Here is an 18,892-nt window from a genome sequence, read left to right as displayed (position 1 = left end):
GCACAGTACAGCTCAGTGCAGGCAGACGTTTTGTTTTTCTGGAAGATTAGCAAGTGTACAATAGCACAGTACAGCTCAGTGCAGGCAGACGTTTTGTTTTTCTGGAAGATTAGCAAGTGTACAATAGCACAGTACAGCTCAGTGCAGGCAGACATTTTGTTTTTCTGGAAGATTAGCAAGTGTTCAATAGCACAGTACAGCTCAGTGCAGGCAGACATTTTGTTTTTCTGCAAGATTAGCAAGTGTACAATAGCACAGTACAGCTCAGTGCAGGCAGACATTTTGTTTTTCTGGAAGATTAGCAAGTGTACAATAGTACAGAGTTTTTTTTTATATAGGAATAACATGACCATCAAATGGTATAACAAGAGCGCCGCCAAGCGGGGCAATATACGCCCGAAGGCTTACATCATAGGATAGGAGCAAAATTTTAAGAACTTGACTGTTGAAGCCCCAAAGGACTGGAACAACAAAAGGAAAACTTCAAAAAACAAATCTAAGTCCACAAAAAAAAAAATTCAAAGTCTACAAAAAAATCTTTATCAGGTACAGGTATGTAAAAATACACCTTAAAATTGGAGGTACCATCCATGTTGTACCACAGAAAAGTGGTCTCGGTTTTTCCCTACGGCCAATAATAAAAAAGTTTCAAAATAAGCTATTTATAGTAACATAAAAGGGAAGTAATTCAAAAAAAAAATTATTGTAAGTACAAAAAAAGAGATCTGCCAAATAAAAACAAGAGCACTGCAATGCAGAGCAATATACACAAAGCAAAGTCATATATGACCTTTGACCCTTAAATGTGACCTTGACCTTGTAGCGAGTCATCCGGAACATGCGCTCTGCACATCGTTGCAATGTGGTGAACATTTCTGCCAAGTTTCTTTGAAATCCTTCCAGCAGTTCAAGAGTTACAGAGCGGACATGAAACAAACTGATATGACTTTTGACCCCTAAGTGTGACCTTGACCTTGAAGCAAGTCATCCGGAACATGCGCTCTGCACGTCGTCTTGGTGTGGTGAACATTTGTGTCAAGTTTCTTTGAAATCCTTCAAAGGGTTCAAGAGTTACAGAGCGGACACGAAACAAACTGATATGACCTTTGACTCCTAAGTGTGACCTTGACCTTGAAGCGAGACATCCGGAACATGCGCTCTGCACGTCGTCTGGGTGTGGTGAACATTTGTGTCAAGTTTCCTTGAAATCCTTCAAGGGGTTCAAGAGTTACAGAGCGGACACGAAACAAGCTGATATGACTTTTGACCCCTAAGTGTGACCTTGACCTTGAAGCAAGTCATCCGGAACATGCGCTCTGCACGTCGTCTTGGTGTGGTGAACATTTGTGTCAAGTTTCTTTGAAATCCTTCAAGGGGTTCAAGAGTTACAGAGCGGACACGAAACAAACTGATATGACCTTTGACTCCTAAGTGTGACCTTGACCTTGAAGCGAGACATCCAGAACATGCGCTCTGCACGTCGTCTGGGTGTGGTGAACATTTGTGTCAAGTTTCCTTGAAATCCTGCAAGGGGTTCAAGAGTTACAGAGCGGACACGAAATTGCTAACGGACAGACGGACGGACGGACAGACGGACACCAGCGTCATAACATAATACGTCCCTTCGGGTGTATAAAAAGCCTTACCTTTCTTATAAGAAGAAATGTCATTATATTATGTGGATATTTATTTATAATTATATGTTAAATAAATGAATTGAAATGCACTGTTTTAACAAGTTACAGTTAGGATTAACTAGATTTAGTTTAATTTCAGAAACACGTCCCTTATTTCTGTCATTCCATGTACTCGACTTTTCGTTTCCTGAAATTTCAGCTTATTTGATGCGAAAAAGTAGATATGGTAGAAGGACTTGCACAAGAACATTGAAGTAAAATTTTATATGAAAAAGCTTGAATATGTTGTTGTGAATAATGTCTCTAAAACACTTTATCATTAATACTGTTATGGTAAACAAGTTTTAAAAAGCATGTTAGGGTTGGGACAAAATTAAGGATGCCCTGATTGTGGGTTGAGTAGAAATACAGCCATATCTGAAATATTAGTGCAAACAATAAGTCTTAAGGAATCTAATGAGACAAGATAGGTATGCAAAACTCATTAAAACAACATTCTACATGCAAAGGAACAAGCTAACTGTTAAACCGTAAGGGTTGGGACAAAAAACAAGCATAAAAGGATACTTCCATGGTTCATACACATTCTTTCAGACAAAATTCCCTGACATTTCCCTGACTTTTCCCTGACATGAAAGCATTTTTCCCTGACTTTTTGGTTCGGTACGATACAAACCAAGTCACCTAGTATGACTTTTGTTATCTTAAAATGTGCACATTTAGTGGTTCAATTTTAAATGAAAAATAGAATGTTGGCCTCCACCACCCCTACAGCCAACCCTTACCTCCTTTTTTGACAAACATTTACATTGTTTAATATTTTGTTTGTTTATTCCAAATCAACTGGATATGGAGCTGGTGATTATACAAAACACACTGGCAAGCAAAATGACATGAATTATCATGCATTAAAAAGTAATCAAATACACTGTTTCAAACAAACAAATGTTTTTATGTTATGACCAATAGACAATAAAGCAATTACTTTTGGAAACCTGAACATATTAGCCAAATCGAACTGTTTTTCTGAACATAGCTTTACTAAATTACATTAAAATGGAATTGTCATTCTGATTACCAATTAAAAAGAGTAACATCTATAGGATATATACCATGCAAAACACCTTGGTAGCAAAAGCGAGTCTTTAAGGTATTGTAGATAATATTATGTTCAATTTTATATATCGCACATAAAATAAGCCCTGCATAATTAAGTGACAGTATTGCATACTATTATATACAAGCAAGCTGATCAGCCCCATATCCAGCACAACAGCATAAAAACCACTAAATGTTCACAAAATGTTAACAGAGTTGTACAGGTTAAACAACTAGCTATAATACACATGGTTAGATTGAATTAACTAGTACTATAACAAAGGCAATGAATCTATAGGATAAGGATTCTATATAAAACAGCTATTAAGCACTGAAATATTTCATATTTACAAGCACAGGTTGCCATTGAACAAGACAACAATACAAAGGATTTAGGAAGTGTTCAGTTTCTCTTGCAGTGATGATATCTTGGCATCTAGCTCAGTAAGATCCTTTTTCATATCTGTTGCCTTTGCCCGGAAAGCATTTGACTTGGAAAGTAATTCAATTTTCCTTTTCTTTTCAGCCTCCAGAGCAATGTCATCTGCATCTTTTTGCATAGTTACTATAGATGACTCAAGTTTTCTTTTGTTTTTCTGAGATTGGACAACTCTTTTTCAATTTCGGTCTTTCTTTCATTTTTCTTTTCCACAGCTTCAAGTTTCTTTGCATCATCAAGATACTGCTGATACCTGGACCTAGCTGCTCTACAGTCAGATAACATTTTTTTGGTCACAGTCACTTTTGAAACATCCCACTTTTTTGCTTCAGTTTTGGTTTCAGCAGCTGCTTGAGAGTTTTTTTCATCAATTTCTCTTTTTGCCCCATCATACACTGTTCTGTATGAAACTAAGCTCTCTTTTGCTAGGTTAGGTGTAAGCATGTCCTTGTATGTATATATAGTAATGGCTATGTGTAATGGACACTATACAGGAGAGAAGGGGATCGAATCATTAGATATAGCCATCACCAGATTTGCTCAGGAGGTAAGGGGTGCAAATCCCTTTCAGTTTCTTCTATATGGAATTTGAAAAATATGTAGAATATAGAATGATATATGCATATAATTTAAAATTATGCTTTAATTGTTGTAAGTGTGATAGCTTTCATGAAAAAGGAAATATTTGAAGAAACTGCCTTAACCTTTACAAATTGTTGCCTAACCAGATCAGAAAATTCCCTGACATTTTCCTGACATTTTCCAAATTTCAAAATTTCCCTGAATTTTGTAAAATTCCCTGACAATTCCCTGACCTTGAAAAAAATAATTTTTTCCCTGACTTTTCCCTGACGCGTATGAACCCTGATTCATGTGCGATGACATGCAAATGTATGTAAAAACTGAAAATGCTTGTATAAAAGTATATTTTATTAGCTATCCAAAAGAACATTTTATTTTCTAATATGTTAACATATTTTGTTTTAACACATAATATATGAGAAAGGTATAAATTAAGGTGTTTGGCTTCATTTGGGTACTTTTCAAAACATGTTGAAAAAAATTTTGGAAACTAAATCTGAATATTTCAGTAGTTTACATTCATAGGTTTATGGTCAACATTCTGTATAAACATAGTAAATGTGTAAAACAGTTAATACAGAATATTTTCCAAATGAAATATTAAAACAAAAAAAATTATGTCACACAAAAATAGCTATTTTTGGAGAAATTCTGTAACTTCAAATGTTCATAATTTTTAACCGATCATCGGATTTGCCTGAAATTTGAAACATAAATGGTTTCAGACTGCCTTATCACAAAAGTCAACTGTTAATCTATATCTGTGCAAAGATTGTTCTTTGGTACTAACTTTATTTTTTGCTTCACTAAAATGTACCCTTATTTGCTTCAGGCCATAAATAAATATAGCCTGTATTTATATATTTATGGCAAATAAAATACATATAATTTTCTGCAATATTTGCGTGATAAAAATTTGATTCTTAATAAAAGTGAGCATTTATATAATGTATGTGGATAAACTCTCTTTTCAAGGATATAACTGCTTTACCATGTAACAAGAAAACAGACTGACTGTAAAGGGAAAATGGTCTTTGAATTTATAGGTAATATGGTTTTTCCAGCTAAGATATTTATTATTATATATTAATAAGATGAAATCAACTTTCTTGAATTAATATCATTAAGACAGTCACAGTGTTCAGTTTCTTGCTCATAAATAAACAAGAGCTGTCTCCATAGGATGACACATGCCCCCGATGGCACTTTGAATGAATAGTTATGGCCGATGTTAGAGTTTAGGACCTTTGACCTACGGAGCTGGGTCTTGCGCGCGACACGTCGTCTTACTGTGTCACACATTCATGCGTAGTTGTTTTAAAATCCATGCCTGAATGACAAAGATATGGACCGGACACGCCCATCAATGCACTATCATGAAAAATGACCTTTAACGTCTAAGTGTGACCTTGACCTTTGAGCTACGGACCTGGGTCTTGCGCATGACACGTCGTCTTACTGTGGTACACATTCATGCCAAGTAATTTGAAAATCCATCCATGGATGACAAAGATATGGACCGGACACGCCCATCAATGCACTATCCTTTAACATCTAAGTGTGACCTTGACCTTTGAGCTACGGACCTGGGTCTTGCGCGCGACACGTCGTCTTATTGTGGTACACATTCATGCCAAGTTATTTGAAAATCCATCCATGGATGACAAAGATATGGACCGGACACGCCCATCAATGCACTATCCTTTAAAGTCTAAGTGTGACCTTGACCTTTGAGCTACGGACCTGGGTCTTGCGCGCGACACGTCGTCTTACTGTGGTACACATTCATGCCAAGTTATTTGAAAATCCATCCATCGATGACAAAGATATAGACCGGACACGCCCATCAATGCACTATCCTTTAAAGTCTAAGTGTGACCTTGACCTTTGAGCTACGGACCTGGGTCTTGCGCGCGACACGTCGTCTTACTGTGGTACACATTCATGCCAAGTTATTTGAAAATCCATCCATCGATGACAAAGATATAGACCGGACACGCCCATCAATGCACTATCCTTTAAAGTCTAAGTGTGACCTTGACCTTTGAGCTACGGACCTGGGTCTTGCGCGCGACACGTCGTCTTACTGTGGTACACATTCATGCCAAGTTATTTGAAAATTCATCCATCAATGACAAAGATATGGACCGGACACGAAAATTGCAGACAGACTGACAGACCGACGGACCGACAGACGGTTCAAAAACTATATGCCTCCCTTCGGGGGCATAAAAATAGATATGGAGGGGAAATATAAAACTACAACATTGGAAAATAAATGTGAAAATGATGGCCACCAATTTTATCATAATATTATCTGACTTGATAATTCTTGTTTGTTGTATTCCTTTTCTTAAGTATACATATATCATACATTTATAAGTGAATCATTTGTTATGTGGATATAACAAACTCAGGATGTAAGGAGCACATCTGAAAGGTCCCCAAGGAGTTCGTAATAAGCAGAGTGTACCGTGCGTATTTTCGGCTCATTTCAATTTCATTGTCTTTAAATTTTACGTTTGCCACAGCCTTTGATTTGCTTTTACTTTTACTTTCTTTGCTTAATGATTTCTTTTTCTATGCTAACTTTGTTGTTAATTTCAATTTTAATTTTTAATACAGTCAAGTATTCCTTTCTGGCTTTGAAAACACATCATTAATTCAGCAACTGTCATTAAAGCCAAACAAGAGTGCAAGAATGTCACAATATACGCCCGTCACAGCAAATTTCTTTACTCTAGCACCTGTATTTGCAAATGGAATTTTAATTTTGTGGTAATTTTTGTAATAACTATTAACTAAGTGTTTTGTTTTTCTTAGTTCACAAAAAAACTCCTTACCAGGTAGAGATACCTTAAAATACACCTAAAATTGGAAAGTAACATCTATGTTGTACCACAGAAAAGTGGTCTTGGTTTTTCCCTATGCTCAATTATAAAAAAGTTACAATATAAGTTATTTATAGTAACAACTAAGGGAAGTTAATCTTAAAAAAAAAAAAAAAAAAAAAAAAAAAAAAAATGTAAGTCCTCACAAAAATCTTTACCAGGTAGAGACTGGTCAAAATACACCTCAAAATTGGATGTAGCATGCATGTTGTACTACAGAAAAGTGGTCTCGATTTTTCCCTACGACTAGTAATGAAAAATTACAATATAAGCTATTTATAGTAACAACAAAGGGAAGTAATTCTAAAGAAGGTAACTGCACATGACACTTCGTCTCATGATGATGTATAATTGTGTCAAGTTACATCAAAATCCCTCCATGCATGAAGAAGAAATGCTTCGGACACAGTCATTCTTGTATCTGACCTTTGGCCTCTAAGTGTGACCTTGACCTTAGACCTAGGGACCTGGTTCTTGCGCATGACACTACGTCTCGTGGTGGTGAACATTTGTGCCAAGTTATATCAAAATCCCTCTACGCATGAAGAAGAAATGCTCCGGACAAGGTTTTCATTCTTGTATCCTTTGACCTCTAAGTGTGACCTTGACCTTAGACCTAGAGACCTGGTTCTTGCGCATGACACTCCGCCTCATGCTGGTGAACATTTGTGCCAAGTTATATCAAAATCCCTCTATGCATGAAGAAGAAATGCTCCGGACAAAGTTTTCATTCTTGTATCCTTTGACCTCTAAGTGTGACCTTGACCTTAGACCTAGGGACCTGGTTCTTGCGCATGACACTCCTTCTCATGATGATGAACAATTGTGCCAACTTTCATCAAAATCCCTCTATGCATGAAGAAGATATGCTCCGGACAAAGTCATTCTTGAATTTGACCTTTGACCTCTAAGTGTGACCTTGACCTTAGACCTAGGGACCTGGTTCTTGCGCATGACACTCCGTCTCATGATGGTGAACAACTGTGCCAAGTTTCATCAAAATCCCTTCATGCATGTAGAAGATATGCTCCGGACAAGGTCTGTGGACGCCGCCCGCCAACCCGCCCGCCCGCCAGGGGCGTTCCCATAATACGTCCCGTTTTTCAAACGGGCGTATAAAAAGTGTCCCAACCCTAACAGTACTGACTATAAGGCTTAAAGTGACTTACTAAAAGCTATATATGAAGTGGATACATCTTAATATAGAGTGGTTATTACTTTACATGGAGTGATCCTATCTGTACATAAAGTTGATTGTTCTTTATATATAGTGTGGTATTGTCCTTATTAGAAGAGGACATGCCTTTATAATTATCATGTGGTTATGTCATTATATAAACTGCATTCTTCTTTATATCGAGTGATCATGTCGTTATATAAAGTACACACTTTTTTAGATATTGGTGTTTTTCAAAATAAGGAGGATTTTTTCCTCTCACCTAACTTTAACTTCAGTTTTATGTCAAAGAAGGGGCATAATTTTGTAAAAATGCAAAACAGAGTTATGAATCCTGTACAGTGCATGTCAAATCAACACAGTGGACAAGATAGTGTGAAGTTTCAATCCATTCCCATTAGTGGGTACTGAGATACCAGCCTATTACATACAAAAACTTAAACAACAAGAGCTGTCGGAGGATATCAACGCTTGACTATTCAACAGCTTTGTCAATTGAATGAATACAAAAGTCGAAAAAAGAAGCATAATTTTGTAAAAATGCAAAACAGGGTTATGAACCCTACACAGTGCTTATCAGCTCATGACAGTGGACAAGTGTGAGAAGTTTCAATCCATTCCCAATAGAGGGTACTGAGAAACCAGCTTACATACAAAAACCTAACCAAAAACTACTAAGTTGAAAAAGGGGCATAATTTTGAGGAAAAAAAGCAAAGTAGAGTTATAGGACCTGCACAGTGCATGTCAGATCATGAGAGTGAACAAGTGTGTGAAGTTTCAATCCATTCCCATCAGTGGGTACTGAGATACCAGCTTGCATACAAAACCTTAACCAAAAATTTCTAAGTCGAAAAAGGGGCATAATTTTGTAAAAAAGCAAAATATGAGTTATGGAACCTGTACAATTTAAGTCAGTTTATCACAGTGTACAAGTGTGTGAAGTTTCAATCAATTCCCCTGAGTGGGTACTGAGATACCAGCTTACGTACACAAGAGCTGTCTGTTGATAGCGCACTAAACTATTCGAAGAATTGATGGAAGTATGGGGTCAAAATATTACAAGAGATTTTCAGACAAAAGAAGAAAAACAGATAAGACAAACAATGTACCTGTATTTGTGGACTTGGATTAGTCTTGCACTATATGGCATGTGTGACCATGATGGTAAGCAAGTGTTCAAAGTTTCAAAGCCATATAATTTAGACAAAATATGGAATGGTATGTGAAACTTAACTAATTTCTATGTCCAAAAAATGGCCATACCTGAGCTAAAGTCCTTGTCCTAGTTATGTAGTCTTGCCTACATTATTTAGACTATAATGGTAAACAAGCTGTCAAAGTTTTAAAGCCATATGACAAACAGGTTATGCAAAATATGGACTAGTATGAAATTTTTTTAACTGATTTCCAAGTCCAAAAAGGGCCATAATTCAGCCAAAATAGTTGACAGAGTAATGTACACTTGCCTACTAAAGGAGTTTATGACAAAGTTTTAAAGCCACATGTCAAATAGTTTTGACTTGTACGAAACCTGAACCGATTTCCAAGTCCAAAAAGGGCCATAATTCAGCCAAAATACTTGACATAGTTATGCACTCTTGCCTACAGACAGAGACTGTTATAATAAACAAGTGATAAAAGTTTCAAAGCCATATGTCAAACAGTTTACACAAAATATGATCTGGTACGAAAAACTTAACCAAGATTTGTTAGTTAAAAGGGGCTATAATTCAGCCAAAATCCTTGATGGAGTTAGGTACTCTTGCCTAAAACTGGACATGGTGATGATACACAAGTGTTGAAAGTTTAAAGCTTTATCTCAAAAGGTTTTGTCAAAATGTGGACTGGTAAGAAAAACTTTACCAAGGTGTGACGCCGATGCTGTGGTGAAAAGGATAGCTCTACTAATTCTTTAAATAGTCAAGCTAAAAAAAATTAACAAAAGATTGAGTGATTCATGATACTGCAATTATAATTAAACGTCCACGAAGATGTTTGATGTAAACGTCAAAATTTAAACTGGTAATCATTTCTTTAATGAAGGAACATTATCTAATTATCACGATCTTCAGCGGTGTTTGATCCTTTGATAAACAGGCTGTGGTTTTAATGCGTGTCAAAATAATCGGTCACTGCTAATTTACAAACAATAGAATCATGGATGAAATTTTCCCAGAGGCACAAATTTGCAGCCAAAGAAATATCTACTTGTTCATGTTGTGCGGTTTTTGGAAGTAAAATTGTATTGAAATAAGTCAAAGTTTTCGAAAATACCATCCGGTGTTCAGAATTTGGAAGTTCTGGTGTTCAGAAGTACGGTCTGTATAGAAAATAGAAGGAGAAAAATCGGGACTGAGAAAATCGTCTGATTTTCAGAATTTTCCAGTTTTTGGAAGGTCCAGTATTCAGAAGTTCCACTGTAATGCTTCAAATCAAGTTTGATGAAGATCCATAAAGCGGTTAATGAGAAGTCTTCTGAAGGCATTTCTATTTTAAATTCTAGTGGCCCCTAAAAGGGACTGACTGTCCCCATCTGTATAAATTTGGGAGAGGACCTTATAACGATGCTACAGACCAGGTCTGATGAAGTTCCATCCAGTGGTTCATGAGTAGGGGTCTTTTAAGGCATTTATATTTTTAGTTCTAGTGGCCCCTATTAGGGACTGACTGTCCCCATCTGTATAAATTTGGGAGAGGACCTTATAACGATGCTACAGACCAGGATGGATGAAGATCCATCAAGTGGTTCATGAGTAGGGGTCTTTTAAGGCATTTATATTTTTAGTTCTAGTGGCCCCTAATAGGGACCGACTGTCCCCATCTGTATAAATTTGGGAGAGGACCTTATAACGATGCTACAGACCAGGATGGATGAAGATCCATCAAGTGGTTCATGAGAAGAGGTCTTTTAAGGCATTTATATTTTTAGTTCTAGTGGCCCCTAATAGGGACCGACTGTCCCCATCTGTATAAATTTGGGAGAGGACCTTATAACAATGACACAAACCAAGTTTGATGAACATCCTTCCAGCAGTTTATGAGAAGAAGTTGTTTAAAGGTATTTCTAATTTTGGCTCAAGCCTAAAAGGGGCCATGCACCTCATTTGAACAATTTTGGGAGAGAACCTTAAAATGATGCTAGATTAAATTTGATAAGAAGCTGTTTAAAGGCATTTCTAACTTTGGCTCTAGCTACCCCTATAAATGGCCAAGTGCCCCCATTTCAAGAAAATTGAGAGAAGGCAGCAGTTCATGAGAAGAAGCCCTTTAAACGTATTTCTAATTTTGGCTCTAGCAAACCCTTAAAGTGGACAAGTATCCTCATTTGTACAAATTTGGGAGAGGACTTTATAATGATGCTACAGACCACGTTTGATGAAGATCCATCAAGCGGTTCATGAGAAGAACTTTTTCAAAGGTTTTTCTATTTTTAGCTCTGGCGGCCCCTAAAAGCGACCAAGGTCATCCATTTGAACAAAACTGATAGAGGTCCATGCCAGGATGCTTTTTACCAAATTTGATGTTATTCTGACCACTGACCAGAACTTTCAGAGGAGACATTTAAGTAAAAATGGGGGCCAAGATTGGGGGCACATGCACCTACAGGCCTGCAAGTTATCCAGCATTGATTTCCATAATTTGGTAGCCTAGAATAATTCTTAAATTGAACCAGCTGATTTACAAGCTTTTCTCGCTACACCATCACTCTCTTTTCACAGACCATTTCATCTGACAGTAGTTTCTTTTATCTACCAACCTTATGTCAGAGTCGAATGATGTTTACCACGTCTACCTGCAATATGCGCAAGCGATAAAACCAATAACATTACATTACTGTGTACTGTGATTTATCCTCCATGACTTTGGTCCTTCAAAGTTTTGACGTTTAGAGTCACAAATATAAAACAATCTGAACGTTGAATTATTTTGACTAGTACTGACTGAAGCCGAAATATTTTGCTAACTCTATCCGCTAATTATGCTTGTAAATGACCATGTCAAATCAGTGTACAACAAACAACATTTTGACCTGATACTATTAGATTTTAGCAAAGCATTTGATAATATGAGAAAGTCCTGTTCAAAACGGACAAATATGGTATACGTGGCAAAACCCTGAAAAATATTTACAAAAACTTTTATGACAACTATATAATTGAAACTTTTCCACGGCAAAACCATATACATACCAGTACAGTGCTTTAGGGTATAGCGGATAGCTAACTAAGTTTTCCTGCATTCCAATTCAAAGAAATGAAAATAATAGCTTTTTTTTCAGTATATCAGACAGAAAACATCTATTCTTCTTAAAACAGTCAGCTTTTCGTAGAAATTCATGTGTTTTTTCTCTCCACGCCATTGTTTACATATGAGCTGATTTAGGGTGTACAGGATAGCTTTGGTAATTTTTTACATTATTAGTTTAAAATCCACATCTTAACAAACTTTCCAAGACTTCTTTAATATAAATCAGAATAATAATGTATTCTCTTTTCAAAAACATTCAGCTTTTTAAATTTCTATCAAATACTTTTCATTCACTGACGATGTTTACATATACACTGATTTAGTCTATAGGGGATAGCTTTATTTTACATTTGATGACATATGAAAAACAACACAACAAGCAAATATTTAAAATGTATGTCAGAATGTCTGTTTGCATGCCAGTAAAAGAATGATATGAAAATTTATGCAATAATTCAAGTCTAAATATAAAATTTACCAATCTATACTCTATACCCTAAAATCCGCTATACCCTAAAGCATTGTACAAGAATATTGATAACCAGACCTCTAGACCGACCACTTCCTAGATAGAGTAGATAATAGATATACACTGTAGTGGGAACGTAGTTAGGGTTAGTTAGGTCACTGTAAGAGGTCACAGGAGAACCAGCCAATCAGAGAGGAGGATTCCTATCACATGGCCAGGAGGACCAATCATCGACGAGCAGCATGGCTTCACGACCAGACTCCATTGATTGTACATGTACTTTTGTATCATCCACCGAAATCCAGGGCCATCTGGGTAGTAAGTGACCTGTATTGTAGTTATTTCTGCCTGTTAGGGTTAGGAACCTTTTCTGTCTCTAATAGGAGTGTCAACTCCTGTATAGCGAAGGCCATTTTCGCTATATTGGTGTCAGAAGTAATCGCGAACATCTCGCCTGGAAATTCCCTAGTAGGTCCCTGTCCGTTACGTAGTAGAAGGCGGAAGTCTTTGAACTGTCCCTTCGGCCAGGTTTTTTCTGAACAGGATTCCTGTGTAAGATTAGTAAGGGTTATTTCTATAATTTCTAGCCCGGTTTATACAGCCTGCGGACTGTCAAAAAACTGGGAAAATCGCCGTAAGGCTCAAACGACTATTCTTTTGGGGTTATATCGATTTAGTTCGAACATTCTTTTAGTGGATTAAATTTTCTTCGACAAAAGAAATTGTTTTGTCATTTTTTTTCAGAAGGTTAAGCCTCGCGCACGGAAAACGTGCCAAACCGAAAGTACTTTCATTTTACGCCGGAAGTTCCGGTAACAACAACAACCGGTGACTTGGAATTTTTCAAAATTATTCAAAAAGTTATTTCATTCCATTCTATTCAATTCAAGGATAGAAAGATAGTAAGTGTTACTGTGTACTGTTTCTTTTGGTTCATTTGTGGAAGGTATCCTTCCCTGTACATATCCTATTGCTTTTACACCAAAGGTCAAAAAGAATAAAAATTAGAGAGGGTGTAGGGATATTGTCTGTTATTGAGGTTTTCAGAATTCAAGAAAACAAATAGCAAAACGTAGAGTATTTTAATTTACAACAGATATATCAGCTTTATACTTTATATCTAAGGTTATGGCTGAGAAAGTAAGTACTCCTTGCAGCAATACAAAATCCCCAGGTAACTCGGGTGGGACTGGGCCTCATTTGGGATGTTACCCGCCTTTGTGGGGATATGGGTGGCCTTCACCGGGAGGGGTAGCCCCTCACACACCGGACATGAGGGCAAATTGGGGGTTTGGATATTGGTCCCCAGGGGCGTTATCCCAGTTCACACCAGGCATTACAGCCAATAGACAATTAGAATATTTTCCCCCTGAGGTGGTATCCCCTCACACACTAGGCGTGACGGCAGAAGATGGGCATGGGTGGTCTTCACCAAAAACAGTAGTCCCCCACACACCATGTAAGACGACCTATGATATGCCACCTGTGACACCAGTGCGGGCTGCATCTCCGGTAAAGGTCTTGAGCCAAGGTCATGCTAATAACCTCCAGTATCTCTCAGAAACACATGTCGGGTATCCCGTGACTTTTCCTGTAACTCCCCATGGGGCTAACTGTTCCTACAATTCGCCAATACGTAAAGAAAGTTTATCACAGAGAATACAAGTTCTGGAGGGTGAAAATCAAGAACTAAAATACCAGAGGGATCGCCTCCAAAAGAAAGTAGATACATTGACAGAGAAATGCGACATATATTGTGTTTGTGTGGAGTATCTGATGACTTGTACACGAATTCTAAGAAATAAAAATAAGTCCCTGAATGACAAATCATCATGGTGGAAGAACTACTCCGACGAAATTGTTGAGTCTAGTTTAAAGAAATTTAAGGAAGATGATGAAGTCATAGGAGCCCTTAAGTCAGAAATTAAACTCCTGAATGAGAGTGTGCTAAGGGAGCAAGCCTCCTCACACTTCTCCAAATCCGAGATTTCCCCTGAAATGTGTGAGGTAAGTACCTCAACGGAATTGGGGGATTTGTCCTGTGATACTCCAGTTAAGGATCAGGGTAGTGTGTCATGTGTCCCCCGGGTTCCACTAAAATCAGATGATGACCTTGAACAAATCATAGGAGTCCTCAAGTCAGAAATTAATCTCCTAAGGGAGAGTGTGCTAAGGGAGGAAGCCTCCTCACACTTCTCCAAATCCGAGATTTCCCTGGAAATGTGTGAGGTAAGTACCTCAACGGAATTGAGGGATTTGTTCTGTGATACTCTAGTTAAGGATCAGGGTAGTGTGCTTTGTGTCCCCCGGGTTCCAATAAAATCAGATGAAGACCTTGAACAGTTCTTTAACTTTCTGGACTTTGCAGAGCAGGATTTGTCCCAAGTTACTGAATGCAAATCATCAAGCTCTCTTAGAAGTGGGGAGAGTGTGGGGGAAAATGATAGTAGTGCTCTCATGTGGGGAGCATGTCTGAAACCTTGGGGAGAGCAGGCAAATAGCTCTGGGGTTGTTAGTTCTTTATTGAGTCCAGATTCCAGTCTTGAGGGAGTCAGTGATGAGTCTCTGCAGAGGAGCAGTAGACTGACCAGTAGCCAGTTTGATAACTCTGCATCAGATAATGGTGGGAGTAATTTTGCTGACACCACTAAATTACTGATTCCCAACAAGTTAATTAGTGAAGGAGACCATTCACAATCAGAGACTGTACCCACTCATGATCTTTGCACTATGTGTGTTGGTTCAGATACTGTACTTAACCTTTCTCTGAGCGCCCCCAGTAATTTAGAAAATACGGCTACCATATTAACCCTTAATGCCAGCACCCAATGCAATATGGACAGTAATACAAATACTGTAACTACCATTCTGTCCAATGCCACATGCAATATAGACAATGCGGATACCGTAGTAGACCAACAGTCTAGCACCCCATATGAATTGGATGGTGTTACGGATACAGTACTTACCTTTCCTTCCAACGCCATGTGCACTATTAATAACACCGGTACCGTATCAGCCACAACGCTAGCGCCCTAAACCATAAAGCAGATACCGTACATACCATATCTTTGGATGCCCCAGAAAGTATGGTTACCCTAGTCACTCCTGTCTCTAGCGCTCCACGTGCTCTGTACAATAAGGCAGATAATGTATGTAACACTTCTTTTAGTTCCATGTGTGCTATAGACAACATGGATGCTACAGTCATCCCCAGCTCTAGCACCCCATGTGATTTACACATTAATACTGATACAGTATCTTCTTATCCCCCCAAAGGGCCTTGTTCAATTTAAACAATACGGAAACCGTATTCTCTCCTGATCCTAATGTCCAGTTAGCTTTGCACCAAAGCATGAACATTGCAAATACCCTGGTTGCAACAACCCTGTGCAAATTAAACACTATGGGTACTCAATTAGCTCCAGTGTCCGAGTGCCCTGCAGATTGTGACAATAACAAAGATACGGTTTTTAGGGAGCAGTTATCCAATAATGTTCTTGAGCACAACACTGTGACTCTTTTTAATACTGGCCTGTATATTTTAATGGTAATTCAAGAAGATAATTATAGGAACTGCCTTACAATAAGATATCCTATAAGTGAAATTGATGTATCTCTGGTGGCTAAAGGAAATAGGCAAAATGATACGTCAGATTTGCCCAACTCGGAGACTGGTTTTTACAAGAGTAACTCTTTTGACAGCAAAGCTGGGACTTCAGACTCTAGGGGTGAAGGCCATGACCAATGTCTTCCACTAAACTTCTCGCCAAGTTTATGCCAAACTAAAGCCCAGTTCAATACAAAGTCATCTGGACCTCAAGTGGCATCTGGGGAACGTAAGGTCATAGATGAATCGGAAATAGTAGGGAATCTTGTTACTAAAGGTCAAGGCACCGGTGGAAAGCTCAGAGGCCATTGTATTCCAAAGGTTTGCGGACCTGATACTAGCAGCTATGTTCAATATCATGAGCATGGTAGGGTATTGCCCTTCAATCATTCTGGGAAATTGCCACCTTATCACGTTGGAGAACCAACAGTTAGTTTATTCCTACCTGGCTTTGCCCATGAAGGTTCACTTGCTTGGGGGTTGCCGCCACCAACAACCTTGTCATTGTACTCTGTACCACTCCCTCCCTCAGGGTTTTACTCGCCCCTTCGTTCAGAGATAGAAAGTTTGTACTACACTTTCCATTCACAGTCCAGGGTAATAATGTTGAATTCTGACAGGTTTAGTCAGGGCCTCATTGCCTCTGCCGCAACAGTTTCACATCATTGTGGAAATACTGAAAGAGAGGTTGTTGGTGTAGGGTCTCTGGGATGTGTTCAGGTCTCCTGTTCAGATGGACAGAACAGTAGGGGCATGGTGTGCCAGAGTCTCACTTGTGGGTCTGATTGTATTTTGGTATCACCTGCTAACATTCCTAGTGTGAGACCAAAGTCTGTGCAGCCTTTATTTAACCACAGCATCCTTTGGGCTGTAGCAAAAACCTCTTCCAGATGGGGATGGGGATTCCGGGATCTGTCACAGGACCGGTCTGGTCTTAGCAATAGAGATCCTTGGGCTAAGGGCCTGGGGAAAGGGACTCCGGGTCACGGATCACCTACTTCAGATCCTTTTTCCTATACGGATCAGTAGAGGCAATGCCTCGTCCTTCAATAGACGCAGAAACTGTGTCCATCTTCTTGGGGTCTCCCCAGCCTCCTGGTATCCCGGGTTTATCCTTGTTCTAGATGTAGAAATTGTCCATCTGCTCAGTGCACCCCAAGCCTCGTGGGCATCCCAGGTTTATCATTGGGATAACTTGTCCTGATACTGTCAAGTGCTAAACTATTTCCATAGATTATAAATTCTATTGGGTCTCTTTAAACCTTAATGCAGAATGGTCCAAACTTTGACAGCTTTGCTTCTTAAGATCAATATGGGGGTCCCATGATCTTAAATGAGGTATTTCAATGACTGGGGAGTTCTCAGATCTGAATGTTTTGCTAGGTAAATTTTGTGGTATGTCCTGGTGTACTGCAGTATGGGTATCCCATGATACACTTTGATAAGACAGTTGTTCCGCAGGGTATCCCAGCACCTTAATGATTTATTATGCCTTTCCGGGTAACCTTAAAGTTATAAACTGATGTAAGTATGTGTAGTTCCTGGTATGCATTAGTATCGGTATTAGTTCTTCCCCTGGGTATCCCAGGACCTTAATAATTTAATATGTTTATCTGGGTTACCCAGAAAATGATGAACTTAGGTCAGTATGGGGATCCCATGACCTTAATTCCAGTTATTAAAAGAGATGTTTGGAACAACCACTTCTAAATGACAATCTCCTATGGGGGAATCTCGTCCATGATTTCAGAAGTCCTTGTTGTCTGGTCTGTTTGGCACGAGATGTAAAATCGTTATTGGGGAAACCTCCATGATTATTATTAAGCAGGGTATCCCTGTTATGCCTGTCTCTGTGATGAACCCATCTCTTTTCTGTGTGACTCACACGGACCCTGGTGACCAACTTTATAGAATGGGGGGGAGTGTAGTGGGAACGTAGTTAGGGTTAGTTAGGTCACTGTAAGAGGTCACAGGAGAACCAGCCAATCAGAGAGGAGGATTCCTATCACATGGCCAGGAGGACCAATCATCGACGAGCAGCATGGCTTCACGACCAGACTCCATTGATTGTACATGTACTTTTGTATCATCCACCGAAATCCAGGGCCATCTGGGTAGTAAGTGACCTGTATTGTAGTTATTTCTGCCTGTTAGGGTTAGGAACCTTTTCTGTCTCTAATAGGAGTGTCAACTCCTGTATAGCGAAGGCCATTTTCGCTATAACACACTATGATTAAGTAGACTGATTTGAAGCACTTTAGAACAAATAATTTTAGTGATCAATGTGATGACTTTTCATTCCAATTGCATTCTTAATTGCTCAAAGGTTATGGTGTGCCTAAATTCATATAAGGTATAAAGTTTGTAGCCCGTACTTAGCAAATTGTTTCTTGGTAGTGTTATATCCGAATTTCATTCTACTGTTCCAAAAATACATCATACGATTGTGACTACACAGAATACTGTCACCTTGAATAAACATATGTATATAAAAAAATACTAAATAAAATATGATAAAATGTAAAATGTACTAAAAGGTATAGCTGTAAAACATATAAATCACCTGTTGTTTACCACGCCGTTATGAAGAAAATTCGTGCAATGTTGTTGACATCGCTTACACAAAGATAAAAATATTTTTGAGAAATTCAATTTATAAACCTATTTAAACATATTCTGGCATATTTTTACATGTTTGTATTGTTGTTTATTTTTTTAAATAACTTCCTACACTAGAGCT

General features: G+C 38.3%; 1 protein-coding gene across 1 annotated transcript in view; it reads right to left on the bottom strand.

The window, feature by feature from the left end:
* LOC123557712 (hsc70-interacting protein-like) overlaps nt 1-18,849 on the bottom strand; it is a 34,672-nt gene extending 15,823 nt beyond the window's left edge. The window contains exon 1 of the mRNA XM_045349348.2: nt 18,716-18,849. The gene's annotated coding sequence lies outside the window, so the exon portion shown is untranslated. The remainder of the gene's footprint in view (nt 1-18,715) is intronic.
* Between the last annotated feature and the right edge of the window lie 43 nt (nt 18,850-18,892).

The sequence above is a fragment of the Mercenaria mercenaria genome, chromosome 5 (assembly GCF_021730395.1).
Source record: "Mercenaria mercenaria strain notata chromosome 5, MADL_Memer_1, whole genome shotgun sequence".
In the NCBI taxonomy this organism is placed as follows: domain Eukaryota; kingdom Metazoa; phylum Mollusca; class Bivalvia; order Venerida; family Veneridae; genus Mercenaria; species Mercenaria mercenaria.
This window is presented reverse-complemented; position numbering and strand designations above follow the sequence as displayed.